This window comes from Rhinopithecus roxellana, chromosome 18 (genome assembly GCF_007565055.1).
Source record: "Rhinopithecus roxellana isolate Shanxi Qingling chromosome 18, ASM756505v1, whole genome shotgun sequence".
NCBI lineage: Eukaryota > Metazoa > Chordata > Mammalia > Primates > Cercopithecidae > Rhinopithecus > Rhinopithecus roxellana.
Genome location: NC_044566.1, coordinates 53984037 through 53997021, shown reverse-complemented (window position 1 = coordinate 53997021; position 12985 = coordinate 53984037).

The following is a 12985-nucleotide window of genomic DNA, read 5'->3' as shown; positions in this document are numbered from 1 at the left end:
TGTATTTTTATGCATTCACCTACTGAAAGACGTTTTGGGCTGGGCTTGGTGGCTCATGCCTGTAATCCCAGCACTTTGGGAGACTAAGGCGGGCAGATCACCTGAGGTCAGGAGTTCGAGAGCAGCCTGACCAACATAGCAAAAACCCATCTCCACTAAAAATACAAAATTAGCTAGGCATGGTGGTGCATGCCTGTAATCCCAGCTAGTCGGGAGGCTGAGGCCCTAGAATTGCTTGAACCCGGGAGATAGAGGTTGCTGTGAGCCGAGATCGCACCATTTCACTCTAGCCTGGAGAACGAGAGCAAAACTCAAAAGAAGAAAGAGAGAGAAAGAGAGAGAGAGAGAGAAAGGAAGGAGAGAAAGAGAGAGATAAAGAAAAGAAAGAGAAAGAAAGAGAGAGAAAAGAAAGACGAACAGAAGGAAGGAAGGAAGGAAGGAAGGAAGGAAGGAAGGAAGGACTGAAGGCAGGAAATCCATAAAGAAAGAAAAAGAAAAAGAAGAAACGAAAGAACTAAATACAGAATAGAAAGAAGGAAGGAAGGAAGGAAGGAAGGAAGGAAGGAAGGAAGGAAGGAAGGAAGGAAGGAAAAAGAAAGAAAGAAAGAGAGAGAGAGAGAGGAAGGAAGGAAGGAAGGAAGCAAGGAAGAAAGGAAGGAAGGAAGGAAGGAGGGAAGAAAGAAGGAAAGAAAGAAGGGAAGAAAAGAAAGAAAGGGAAATAAAAAAAGAGACATTTTGGTTGCTTCCAGGTTTGGTGATTAAGAGTATAGCTGTAAACAGGTGCAGGTTTTTGAGTAAGCATGTTTTCAATTCAGTTGGGTAAACTGTAAGAGCAGGATCACTGGGTAATATGTAAGATCTTGTTTGCCTTCGTAAGAGACTTCCAAACTATCTCTTAAAGTATCATTTTATATTCCTACTAGCAATTCGAGTTGCTAGAGCTCCACATTCTCTACAGCATTTGAAGCTATCCGTTTTTAAAATTTTAATTAGCTTAAAAGGTGTGTAGCGGTACCTCACTGTTGTTTTAATTTGTAATTCCCTAATTACATATGATGGTGAGCATTTTTAAATACGTTTACTTGCCATCTACTTTTCTTCTTAGATAAAGAGAAGACATTTTTCTCATTTTTAAATTCGGTTTTGTGTTTTCTTGCTGTTGAGCTTTAAGAACTCTTTGTGCATTTTGGATAACAGTATTTTATCAAAAATATTTTTTACAAATATTTTGTCCCAGGATCTGTGTTCTCTTTTCATTCTCTTAAAAGTATCTTTCACAGAGCAGAAATTTTTACTTTTAATAAACTTCAACTTATTTTTTTCTTTCAATGATTGTCTTTTTGTTTTTGTATTTAAAAACTCATCATAAAACCAAGGTTATCTAGATTTTATCTTATATTTTATTTTACTAGTTTTATAGTTTTTCAATTTATATTTAAGTCTATGATTCATTTCAAGTTAATTTTGCAAAAAATAAAAATGTGTGTGTATGTGTGTGGGTATAGGTATGCGCATGGGTGCATGTGTTTGCATATAAATGTCCAATGTGTCTGGCATTACTGTTTGAAAAAAACTACCCTTGCTCCATTGAATTGCCTTTGCTCCTCTGTCAAAGATCAGTTGAACATATTTGTGTGAGTTCACTTTTAGGGTCTCTATCCCGTTACAATAGACAAGTACCGTCTACTTGTCTATTCTTTAGCTAATATCACACTTTCCTGATAACTGCTGCCTTATAGTAAGTCTCAAAGTCAGGAAGTGTCAGTCCTTCAACTTTGTTCTTCTTTTTCAATATTGAGTTGGTTATTCTGGGTCTTTGACTCTCCATATAAACTTTAGATCTAGTTTGTTGCTAGCCACAAAATAACTTGCTGGAGGTTTGATCACATTGTATCTATAGATTATGTTGGGAGAAGTTGACATCTTGATAACACTGAATGCTTCTACACCATGGATTTTTCATGAACATGGAATATTTCTCCATTTAGGTAGATCTTGTTTGATTACTATCATCATGGTTTTATAGACTTTCTCCTTAGAACTTGTACATGTGTTGTTAGATTTAGAGCTAAGTATTTCATTATTTGGAGGATAATGTATAGTGTTGTTAATTTTAAATCCCAACTGTTGTTAGTGCATAGGAAAGCTGCTGAGTTTTTGCATAATAACCTTGTATCCCGCAACCTAGTTGTAATCATGTATTAGCTCTAGTTCTATTGATTATTTGGGATTTTCTGCATAGACAAGCACATCATCTGCAAACAAAGACAATGTTACTACTTATTTCTCAATATATATGTATATATACCTCTCATATCCTTCTCTTTTTTATTGAACTAGCTAGGACCTTTGGAATAACATTGAATACAAGTTGCATTCCTTGCTGGTGAACTAATCTTGACTTTGATTCTCTATATTAACCTATCTTTCCAAATTTCAGGGTGGTGATTGTCCCTGTAACTTCCAATTTCTGGTGGATGTAATAACAGTTGAGTTTCAGTTTGTTCAGTATTTTCCTTGTGAGGATCAAAGCGACGTCTTCCATGTTCTTTACATGTCAGAACTATCCCCTTACTCTTTAATAAATACAAACACTGATAAATTAGCTTATAATGAACCATCCTGTGAACACCATCACAACTAAATTATACAATCCAACATCTCCAATTATGAGATTGTTGTACCCACAAATTTATACCCACAAATACCATGCACTGAAAAAACACAGCATCCCTCGTAATATTTTGTCAAAAATATGTAACCTGAATATAATGACAAGGAAACAAAAGAAAAATCCAAATTGAGATTATTTTGCAACAAGCTAAAATATATTCTTTAAAACTGCTGTGGTCATGGAAGAAAAGCATAACCAAGAAGATGTTTCAAATCGATGGCTAATAAAGAGACATGGCAATTAGGGGCCATTTTTGACTCTACATTGAATCGTACACCACAAATAAGTGGGTAGTACAAAAGACACTGATAGGGAAATTGGAGAGAATTGAATGAGACTTATCCATTGTTTTAAAGTATTGAATCAACATTTATTTCCTTATTTTCCTGAAAATGTACAGGCTGGTATTGTTATTTTTAGGAACTATTCTCTGGTGTATATAGAGATACTATGACACTATGTCAGAAAATGACTTTCTATGAAATGTATAGTATATATAATAATAATATTTATATAGAGAGAATAAGACAAATATCATAAACTATTAACAACTTGGAAATCTGGGTAAGGGGTATACAAGAATCCTTTATCACTTATTATGTGTGTGACCTTGTGAACATTATTTTACACCTAGGCACTTTAGTTTTCACATGTGTAAAACAGTGATAATAGTGGTACTTTTAGACATAGTGTGACTATTAAGTGGAATAATGTATGTAAAACACATGCAGATGATCTGGTGTATAATGAACACAGGAAAATCTGTTTTTTAGAATAAATGCAATAAGTATTTGTTATATCATTAAAAATAATCATAATTTCAAAGCTTCTGTAAGTTCTTTATCCTACTGAAGGCATATATATGGGATAGAGAGTACTTTTATTTAACAAAAATTAAATGAACCATCCTGTGAACATACCTTAATGGGTTTTTTTTTTTTTTTTTTAGCTAGTCTAGGTTCAGTGTATAACATAAAATGTCACTTCCATTATGGATGGGGAAGTATTTAGAGATTTTTTTCTTCAAGAATATATTTATCTTGTATGCATTTTCTAAAATGTTTTGAAAAATCTGTGTGTATAAGTCCTGTGCACACTCATGCATGCTTACTCAGGAGTTATCTTCAGTAGACTGGCAGGCAACAAGAAGAGTGGCAAGGTGTTTTGTCATTTTATCTGGTGGAAAAACCTCAAATTGGAGTGAACTTGGATAACTGTATTCCCATAGAACAATTCTCTTGGATTTGAATTGACAAACACACCATGGAACATTTGCCGGACTTTGGAAAAGCCCACCTGGGCATTCTGTTACACTATCTCTCCAATTCAATGAGTTATTCTTGCCTAATTAACCTAAGTTTTGGCAGCTGCACTATAGAAGTAGATTATTGTAGGTTATTGGGTGTTCATCAATCATCCTAGTGGAAAGAAGTCATCCAGATTGAAAGAATAAACCATGCCCTCCTTGTTAGGACATAGAATATTTGTAAAAGGATCAAGAGGGATGTAAAGGACCTCTTCAAGGAGAACTACAAACCATTACTCAGTGAAATAAAAGAGGACACAAACAAATGGAAGAACATACCATGCTCATGGATAGGAAGAATCAATATCGTGAAAATGGCCATACTGCCCAAGGTTATTTATAGATTCAATCCCATCCCCATCAAGCTACCAATGAGTTTCTTCACAGAATTGGAAAAAACTGCTTTAAAGTTCATATGGAACCAAAAAAGAGCCCACATTGCCAAGACAATCCTAAGTCAAAAGAACAAAGCTGGAGGCATCACGCTACCTGACTTCAAACGATACTACAAGGCCACAGTAACCAAAACAGCATGGTACTGGTACCAAAACAGAGCTATAGACCAATGGAACAGAACAGAGTCCTCAGAAATAATACCACACATCTACAGCCATCTGATCTTTGACAAACCTGAGAGAAACAAGAAATGGGGAAAGGACTCCCTATTTAATAAATGGTGCTGGGAAAATTGGCTAGCCATAAGTAGAAAGCTGAAACTGGATCCTTTCCTTACTCCTTATACGAAAATTAATTCAAGATGGATTAGAGACTTAAATGTTAGACCTAATACCATAAAAACCCTAGAAGAAAACCTAGGTAGTACCATTCAGGACATAGGCATGGGCAAGGACTTCATGTCTAAAACACCAAAAGCAACAACAGCAAAAGCCAAAATTGACAAATGGGATCTCATTAAACTAAAGAGCTTCTGCACAGCAAAAGAAACTACCATCAGAGTGAACAGGCAACCTACAGAATGGGAGAAAATTTTTGTAATCTACTCATCTGACAAAGGGCTAATATTCAGAACCTACAAAGAACTCAAACAAATTTACAAGAAAAAAAACAAACAACCCCATCAAAAAGTGGGCAAAGAATATGAACAGACATTTCTCAAAAGAAGACATTCATACAGCCAACAGACACATGAAAAAATTTTCATCATCACTGGCCATCAGAGAAATGCAAATCAAAACCACAATGAGATACCATCTCACACCAGTTCAAATGGCAATCATTAAAAAGTCAGGAAACAACAGGTGCTGGAGAGGATGTGGAGAAATAGGAACACTTTTACACTGTTGGTGGGATTGTAAACTAGTTCAACCATTATGGAAAAGAGTATGGCAATTCCTCAAGGATCTAGAACTAGATGTACCATATGACCCAGCCATCCCGCTACTGGGTATATACCCAAAGGATTATAAATCATGCTGCTATAAAGACACATGCACACGTATGTTTATTGCGGCACTATTCACAATAGCAAAGACTTGGAATCAACCCAAATGTCCATCAGTGACAGACTGGATTAAGAAAATGTGGCACATATACACCATGGAATACTATGCAGCCATAAAAAAGGATGAGTTTGCATCCTTTGTAGGGACATGGATGCAGCTGGAAACCATCATTCTTAGCAAACTATCACAAGAAGAGAAAACCAAACACCGCATGTTCTCACTCATAGGTGGGAACTGAACAATGAGATCACTTGGACTCGGGAAGGGGAACATCACACACTGGGGCCTATCATGGGGAGGGGGGAGGGGGGAGCGATTGCATTGGGAGTTATACATGATATAAATGATGAATTGATGGGTGCTGACGAGTTGATGGGTGCAGCATACCAACATGGCACAAGTATACATATGTAACAAACCTGCACGTTATGCACATGTACCCTAGAACTTAAAGTATTAAAAAAAAAAAAAAAAAAGATATAGGGAGGAAAAAAGAAAAGCTGACCTTCAAGGTAAAAAAGGCTAAGAATTAGGAAATTCTCATTGTTCTTTTCTCTTGGGCTCTTCGTATATTGTCATTTATTTTCATTACGCACAGATTTTCAGGAAAGACTGTAGCAAAAGAGGAGGCTATGTTTTAGGTGTTTCAGGAAATTAAAGACATAGCTATGAAGTCAAAACTCATTTTATAGGCTTGATTTTACTGTGGTTTTCATGAGTATAGAGTAAATACTCATGAAAGTTTGAATAATTATATGAATGTATTATTACTAAATTATAATTATTAATACTTACTAATTAGTGAATAAATAACAAATATGTATTGATATACTTCTTGGAAGATCTGAAATGTTAATTGACTCAAACTCATTCACAAAAGTAGCAGTCAGATTTCTATATGAGTGAATATATCCTATGCAAATCTTGAGGTTAACTAAGAAAGTAGAAACTGGTAATCATATCTGATCTTATCGCACATGAAATAATTGAAATACATCAAAAATTGGCACACGATGCTCATAAGTGGAATAAAATTTCTGCTTAAATATATGTACAGTATTGCATTAAATAATATTGTCTGTGTTGCATCATAAACACTTGACACCCACGTTTTCAAATATTCTCTGTCTATAGCTTGATTCAGAATTTTATTGTTTCATTATGTTACATATTCACATTTATCGTTTACTGCTTTTAGCTCCTTTCCCCGTAATATAATGTTTCACAATGTTTTCTTATTGTCATGCATTCATTAATCTATTTCTTTCTTTTTTTTTTTTTTTTTTTTTGGACATTTTTGAGTTACTCACTCTACCCAGTTTTATTGAGTTTGGATGTTCTTACAGGCTATTCCTTCTCATCTGGAGAATATAATATATAATATAATTGCAATATATTACATTCAATTATATGTGTCAAGCATCTGGTTGCTTTTTGCTTTGCTTCATAGAATCTCTCAAGGAGAGCTCACACATCAAGATTGAAAACATTTTGTTCCAGACAGTCATGAAGTTCTACTGAAAAGAAATAGAATCAGATAAAATACATCTTTCACCTGACATGCAGAATATTTTCTGGCTCAAATATGTTTACTTAAGGGAAATGTGTGAATTCTATTCATTTTTGGCTGGCTTTAGGGGGGAAAAAGGAGGAAGAGCAGAGTGTTATGTGGTGTTGCCAAGAGATGTCATCTCAAATTTCAATAAGGCCATATCAAATAAAAACATTTTCTAATAAGCTGTAAGAAACTCCCTTAAAAATCCATATAGAGATGACCTTCTGCAACAAAAGTGTAAAACTAGAATTCAAAGACTTACAAATATACTGAAAGTTATGGTAGGTTGTTTTCCAATAAAAACCAGTTAGTTATGTTGCTATAACTTTTTATAATGTTTACCCAAGTTTAATTTCTAATAGCTTGTGTCGGTATATTGGCATCAATTCAATAACATGACATTTCAACTATGTATAAAAGATTAACATCCTGAAGTGTTCACTCTTATTTGATCTTAGAAGTTAAGCAAAGTAGGTCAGGTGAGCACCCAGAAATATGGGGTACCGAGAAATTTGGGTATCTAAGAAAGAATGTGAGAGCAAGGGGAAGATTTTCCCCCTCAAAATGGAAACTACAGGAGCATGTTTCTCTACTGATGTAGCAATGGAGAGGAGGCCTGGGTCTACTTGGGGTAGGGATTCCTGTTCTCTGGGTACCATGATGGCCTCAGGGTTAGGCTCTTTTAGGCAACATAGGATGAGAAACTCATTGATATGTGTGTGTGTGTGTGTGTGTGTGTGTGTGTGTGTGTGTGTGTGTGTGTGTGTTTGGTTTTTTGTTGTTGTTATTACTTAAGGAGCAGCTAAGTGTAGAGGAAAAAATATGAGACTTGGGATCCGAGCATGTTAGGTCAGGGAACACAGCCAGCCCAGAAGACACTACTTAAGAAGTAATAAAGTGGAAGGGGTCCCAACACTGTGGAGGAGCTCAGTGGCAGTGGTCTCCTCTAGGACAGGGCTGATGATCAGAGATGTTATTATAGAACTGGACTCCCCAGTAAAATTGGGGTGATAGAAGCCCACATTGATGGAGGCCTCATGCAGCGTATCTACTCTGGCCCTTCCAGTTCTCTGAGCCTTTTGGTCCTTTCATCCATCATCTACAATGGCAGTTCTAGCATTCCTGCTTTACTTAGCATGGGCCTTCACTTTCCAAGTTTCCAAAAGACAACCTAGTATTGGATTAGCACCGTTCCTTGAGGTCCTTTTTAGAGCATTTAGAGTAATTTTATTTCTATAAACTTTCCCTTACCCAACTTCATATTCTATCCCCCTTGCTTCAGCACTCTCTGGATTAAGTCCACATATACTCCTCCGTTCACATTTAAGGCTCCACAACTCTGAGATAGCGTTCCTTTTCCCTCTCGCCAAGCCCAGCATGTGGTTGAATGGGTTTTACTGTTACTTGGCCCTAGTCATTGGTCTGGTTGTCAAGAGGGGCGGTAGAAGTCAGTCCTCTAGGGACAGCACACCTGGTCTTGAAAGGCAGAGTGTTCTGTATTATCTTCAAGCAGGGTTGGGGATGGGGAAAGTTATGCAGACCAGAAGCAGTAGAGGTTAACCTGGGTTGCAAGGTTTTCAAGTAAATTGACTGAAATGTCACATCCCAAGTTTGAGGTTTCACTCCTCCCAATCTCAGCTCTAATCTTGACTGAATGGTCTTGTTTAGGTTGAGGATTCAAACTTCACTGCAGTTCAACTACTCTTATAATTAAGCATTGGGCCTCATGCCCAGGATTTTCTGTAGGGAGGTGCTGCCAAGGGGCCCTTGACTTTTGCACTCTGCTTTAAATTGGTGATTAGTCACCCTCTATCTTTCACAGTAAGAACCATCTCATTCAATTGTTTTCATACTTACTGATCTCCCCTAGCCTCTCCAACACCTGAAAGACTGCATCAGTGAGTGCATTCCCTTCACCATAACTTGTTTGTGTTTTGTTTGTATCCTCAACCCTACTGCCATTTTGACAGGTTATTTTTTTTCTTATCAGGGGCAGAGGTCCGTTCTGTTTAGCACCATCCTCAGATACGACCTGCTAGATGCCAGTAACACCAGCATCCCTTCTCCCTCAACACACATACATCATCTCTATCAGAACTGTCTCAGGCTTCGACAAGTGTTCCCAGAGAGGAGCAGTATCGCACCACTGAGAACAGCACTAGCTCATCCCAGTTCAGCATCGGTGAGAATTTTAGCAACTGCATTGCCACAGCACACCAGGCCCTGTCCTCACTCCACCTATTATCAATGATCATTCTCAATAGGTCATGGGTTACTCTGTTCAAATTCCCTTTTTAGATTATTCTTTTGTGGAGTGCCACTGGCACCAACTGCTCTGTATCAGGTCTCCAGGGGAGCAGATCTTGGGCTGGATGTTTGCACACAGAAGGCTTTCTGGGGACTGCTAGGGGAAGATCATCTGTTGGGAAGTGGGCAGAGGAAGAAGATGAACTGTTATGCAATTGAAACAACTTTTCATCTTTCTCACAGAGAACACGGGAGCTAGGATAACCCTTCAGAGATGTCCAAATTGTATTACTAAATCAACCACCATTGGATGCAGGCTGCCTCCAGCTTCTATTGATGGAGGGTAATTCCTAGGAAGTTTTCAGCTATGAGCCCTCAGCAGTCAAAATTACTGGCTCCTGGGGAAATGAATACTTCACAAAGGCTGTGCACCAAGACACCCACTACAAAGACTGAAACAGAAAATCTTGCAAATCATTTATTTTCAAATTAGTCAATAAAAGACTTAAATTTTGCTGTTAAAGAGAACTTGGTGGCCGGGCGCGGTGGCTCAAGCCTGTAATCCCAGCACTTTGAGAGGCCGAGACGGGCGGATCACGAGGTCAGGAGATCGAGACCATCCTGGCTAACACGGTGAAACCCCGTCTCTACTAAAAACTACAAAAAAAAAAAAAAAACTAGCCGGGCGACGTGGCGGCGCCTGTAGTCCCAGCTACCCGGGAGGCTGAGGCAGGAGAATGGCGTGAACCCGGGAGGCGGAGCTTGCAGTGAGCTGAGATCCGGCCACAGCACTCCAGCCTGGGCGACAGAGCGAGACTCCGTCTCAAAAAAAAAAAAAAGAGAGAGAGAGAACTTGGTAATGCCACGGCATCTTGTGACCATCCAGTCATTAAGTTAACAAATATTTACTGAGTGCCAAGCACTATTCTGGAAGCTGAGCAGTGCACTTATGTACATGAAGAATGATGTTTTTTGTCATAACAAAATCAACCCTATGAGGAAGAATAAAAATGAGATGTGATACCATGAAATGTATTCTATACACTGATTGCTTATTTTAAACATATTGCCGATGAAAAGAGGCAAGTTAGTATATTCAGTGCCTCTCAGGGGTTTCAGGTGGACTTGTCATTTACAGTTCCTTTGGTGAACATAACAATATCTCCAATGCATTTGGTTGATTTATTTGTTCATTTTGAAAAAAAAATCAAGCTTTAGTGATAATTCTAGAAAAGCAATGAGTCTTCTCAATAGGTCTGGATTTATTTTTAATTATGTTGTTTATTTTTGTAGTGGTTAGTGAAGGGTGATAGAATTAAGTGTCTCCAGGGTAATAATATTGGTCGCTGTTCTTAAAATATCCCCCACTGCTGAGGTTTGATGACATCTTTAAATGTCCTTCATCTCAAGGAAATCGAGTCGTGCTTTAGAAAAGGAGCTGAGAAATATTTTAGGAAATGTATGTATGGAGCAAATAATATAATGTTATATAACTATTCAAATTCTAAAATAGGAAGCCGTGTTTGGAAATATTTTTATTGTACTGACTTCAGGGGTGTGTTGGGAAGGGGGACCTGCTAGTGGCATCTAGTTTGTAGAAGCCAGGAATGCTTGTAAACATTCTACAAGGCACAGGAGGGTCCCCAACAACAAAGAGATCTCCTGTCCAAAATGTTAATAGTGTCAAAGTTGATAAACCTTTATATAAAAAGAAATAATGTTCTCTGTACTTAGCCAGTTAATTATTTTTGAATATTTTGTGAAAACTATGCAATGTTCTACGCTGCAGTTTCATACAAAATAAGAGTCATGTTGGCAACTTTTAAAGAAAAATTATGGCAGAACATAGATGTCATTATCTTGGAAGATTAAAACTAACCAAATGCAATAATTTCTGTTTTGAAGTGTCTTTTGGGTGAAATCATTAAGAAATATGTTAAACCAGTAGTTTCATAATGATAGAGAAAGTAATATTTCTGAATTTAAATATAAACATGATAATTATTCAGCCTTGCCTTCACTTCTGACAAAGAAAAAAATGATATATGAGCTATGATGAAACGTCTTTAGAGCATACTCTCATGTTTTACAGCAAATCTATAGGCTCAATCTGGATGGTTCAAATCAAAATACCTTATAATTCAGAGTGCAGATGAGGAGTTGTTTACACTAATCAGTAACTATTATTTGAAGAATGTTGCAACTGGGATCTTAAGGAATCTTAGGACTCATTCATTCTTGGGAAAACTTTTAGTGGGTCTATTGTGCCCAAACATTCTGTGGGAATAGCAAACTTGAATTAGTCAATTTTGTATTTTTTCTCACTCAATATTAAAATTAAAGCAATGATATGATTCAGTTTATGTGAAATACTCATCAGACTCTTGACACCTGCATCTTTTCCAGAATTGAAGTCAATCTCCCAACTATAGTCTGACTATTAACGTAATGGGTCATGACAGATTAACTAGGAGATAAATACTCAGGAGATTGCTGACTTTTGGTCACTGAATTTAGACATTCTCTTCCACTTTCTATAGAAGCTCTGCCCCCTGTAGCATTTTGAGTGCTGTATTGTAATTGTTTCTTTATAGGTCTCCCTTCCCAATCAGACTGAGAGCTTCCCCAGGAGACAGATTTTTTCATCTATGACCTACAGAATAGAGTATGGGACATAATGGACTTTGAAAAACATTCAGTAAATAACAAAATGCCTGACTGAAAATTCCATTACTACCCTTAGCTTTGGCCAGTGGCTGCCCTTCTAGGTCTTAGAATCTAGTGTCAACTGTGACACTAGTACATTTCCTCTGCCCCTGCCCTGTTTCGGTGCTGTACTCTGGGGCTGTGTTCTGTCTGTCCTGTCTCTTTTGTGCTGATATGAATAAGCCATATTGTCTTGAGCTTGTGTAATGCATAGATAAGTCACTACCTAGTAATTCAAACAAATTTTTTACAGGATTGCTTTAATGAACATCTAAAGAACTAGTAATTACTTTAATCACAGGCATTTCTGTGGCTGCAGCAGTAGAGACCATTAATACCAAAAGGCCTCAGGCACCTAAACTGGTTTAGAGAGAACAGAGCTTCTCTGTAAGTAAATGACTTTTAATCAGAGGCTCCAAAGCTGTCACTGGAACTGTGGCAATTTACCCGGACACAATTAAAACTTCTACTTTAAATAAAGAAATAAAAAAAAAGAATATTTTCCAGGAGAAAAATGAGAAATGGTTTAGCACTTACATAGACATGACATGCCAGTGAGTGAATACCAATGCTAGAAATAATGATTATGATGAAGAAATGCAGAATTATATGCATTAAAACTATAGTCTGAACAAAAATCATCAGGAAAGAATGGGTCTATTATCCAAAAATTATATACCAAATAAATGGAAAAAGATTTGTAGCAGAGCATTGAAATGGAATAATACTATAGGGATTTTTTAATACTATAAATGTATGTATTATAAAAGATTGAAATGCTGCATAATTACTATTTTAGAAAGGATGTGATCCAGTTATTTGGACCAGCATATGAAAATAAATATATATTATTTAACATTCCTATGCCTTTGGTTTTTGTCTTTTGGCAACAGAAGCCTCCAAAACTTATGAGAATACAATTGCATCAATTGTTTAAAAAAAAAAAGAGTCTGAGATTACTACATATGTCAATCAATTTTTACAATGAAAAATACAAAATAGAATTAAAGTTATTTGTTATTAGTGTTTTCAAT